The sequence below is a fragment of the Gymnogyps californianus genome, chromosome 7 (assembly GCF_018139145.2).
Source record: "Gymnogyps californianus isolate 813 chromosome 7, ASM1813914v2, whole genome shotgun sequence".
Lineage (NCBI taxonomy): Eukaryota > Metazoa > Chordata > Aves > Accipitriformes > Cathartidae > Gymnogyps > Gymnogyps californianus.
In genome coordinates, this window is record NC_059477.1 from 919,813 (window position 1) to 922,565 (window position 2,753).

The window sequence follows — 2,753 nt, forward strand, 5'->3', positions numbered from 1 at the left end:
AAGAGCTCAGCGCACCCCGGAACCGGAGAGCCCCGAGCGGGCTGCGCCCGCCGCCGCGCAACCCGCAGCCTTCCCGCGGGGAGATGGAGCGGGAGCGGCCCCGCCCCGGGAGAGGAGGGCTGGGGGGGGGGGGGGGGAGGATTTGAGGTCTGAAGGGGGATTGGGAGGCGAGGGGGAGATGTGGGGGTGATGGATGACGGGGGTAAGGGGGGGCTGAAGGGGAGTGGGAGGTGAAGGGGGGGAAGTGGGGGGATGACGGGTGGATGGGGTTAAGGGGGGATACAGGGGCAATGATGGGGGATGGGGGTGAGCGGGGACTGGGGGGGATGACGGGTGGATAGGGATGAGTGGGGGACGTGGAGGGATGACGGATGGGGGTAAGCAGGGGATGTGGGGGATGACGGATGGATGGGGTTAAGGGGGGATACAGGGGCAATGATGGGTGGATGGGGGTGAGCGGAGGATGTGGGGGCAACGATGGGTGGATGAGGGTGAGCGGGGGATGACGGGTGGATAGGGATGAGCGGGGACGTGGAGGGGATGACGGATGGATGGGGGTAAGCAGGGGACGTGGGGGATGACGGGTGGATGGGGGTGAGCAGGGGACATGGGGGGATGACGGGTGGATGGGGGTGAGGGGGGTTGTGGGGGGACTGAAGCAGGATTGGGAGGTGAGGGGGATGTGGGGGTAATCACACCTGGATGGGAGTGAAGGGGAGATGGGGGGGAAGATGGGGACAATGATGGGTGGATGAGAGGGAGGTGGGTTGCGGGGGCAATGCCAGGTGGGTGGGTGAGCGGGATGCGGGGGGCTGAAGGGGATTGGAAGGTGAGGGGGGATGTGGGAGTGATGAGAGATGGATGGGGATGAGGGAGTGGGGTGATGAGGAGAGGAAATGGGGCAGCGAGCCCCACCACCCACACGGGTGAGGGGTGTGAGCAGTTGTGTCAGTGCGGTCACGTTGGCATGCCAGGATGACTGTCAGCGTGACTGCGTGCGTGCCACTGCGAGAGCGTGTGCCTACACCAGGGTGTGTGTCCGTCTGCGTGAGAGTGAGTCTGTGTGTCTGTGGCACAAGCGTGCACGGCCGTGACACTCAGGAAACTGTGCATGCATGTCAGCCTCAACAAGTGTCACCGTCCCTGTGAGGCCCACCACTGCACAGGGCGGTCAGGGGGTGCAACCAGGGGACACTGTCACATCTTTGCTGCTGTGCATGCCCATAGTGGCCGAGGACAGTGAGAACAAGTGTGCCACACACCCACCCTGGGCTGGGCACACACAGCTACACACTCACCCAGAGGCGGGGGGGGTGTGCATGCACCAGCCGTGGTCCCCCCAGCTCTGTCCTTCCAAAACGCTCCACCGAGTCACATGCAGCAACAGGGCCAGGCATCGAGCAAGGTCAGAGCACAAACACACAGGCCAGCAACCTGTGTTTCCATTGCCTGTAACATCGGAGGGTGTCCACAGGGCTGTATTCCTCCCCAAAAATTACCCTGGACAAGGCAAAGCACAGCCCTTCCCCATCTGTGATCCCAGCCCCATGTCTCCCCGGGTGCAGGAGGAGGAGGAGGAGGTGAGGCAGGGTCCTCCTTCAGCCCAGAGAAATCAGACTCAGGGCTAAGCTGAAAGCAAGCTTTTTCAAATACTTGCTCAGTCAAGAGGGAAATGGAGAGACACTGTTTCAGGTCAAAACAAACCATCACCACTATACAAAGCAAATCGCCTTTTAATACATAACCAAATACAGGGGGTGAGTTTCAGGACATCTTTTTCTCCTCAGCATCATCTGTCTGCCAACAGCGATACAAAGGAATCGCAAAGCGTAAAATGAGACACTGCCACGAAAACAGACGTTATATGCACACACACAACACATGAAGAGGTAAGACACAAGTAACAGAGCACCAGGGGTCTGTCTTGGCCCCAACCAGCAGAGCCTGGCGGGGTGCCCTCTCCCCAAGGGCACCTCTTGCAGGACCTGGAGCCCTCGGCACCCCCCAGCTGGGGCCGCGCACTGTTTCACATCGTCTTACAGGTGCCAGGACAACAAAGGCTGGTGAGTGGAGTCCATCCTGCTGCTTTTTGGGTCTGCCGATTTGTAAGGCTCCGTATCATGGCCAGTCAGCTCCTTGCCCCGTCCTAGGTGCTCCTCCAGGACACTTTGGAGGGTTCCGGCACATTTCCAGCATCGCTCTGCTCCCAGCCTGCAGCCAGGAGCTCGACCCTTCCTGAGCCCCATTTTGCCCTGCGAGCAGCCCCGGGAGCCCCGGCACAGCGAGGCAAAGCAGGGCATGAAGGAAGAGACCCAGGGAGACGAGGCCACCCCACACCAGGACACGTGTGGGCTTGCTGTTGGCTAGCCCTGCACTAATTACCTGATTTTACTCACTTGGCAAACAGTACATGCTTAATACTGGTGTGAGAGGCAGAGGTGATGCTCAGGGTGATGGGTGCAAGATGTGGAGGTCCCCAACCACTCTGACGAAGGTGGCTTGCCACATCTGGTCTCGAATCAAACCCTCCTCTCCGCATCGTTACTTTTTCTGTGGGTTTTCCCTGATGGATCTGGGAGAATTTGCCCCATGGTGGGGGGGAAAAAAAAAATTCACTCACATCTTAGGTTAAAAAAAAATACAAAAGAAAGCAAATTCAACAAACTGGTTGTGGTGGCGTCCAGGACAACAGTTTGAAGGGCACAAAGTTGGTCCGAAGTGGAGAGGCAGACGGCAGTCACTGCATCCCTTCC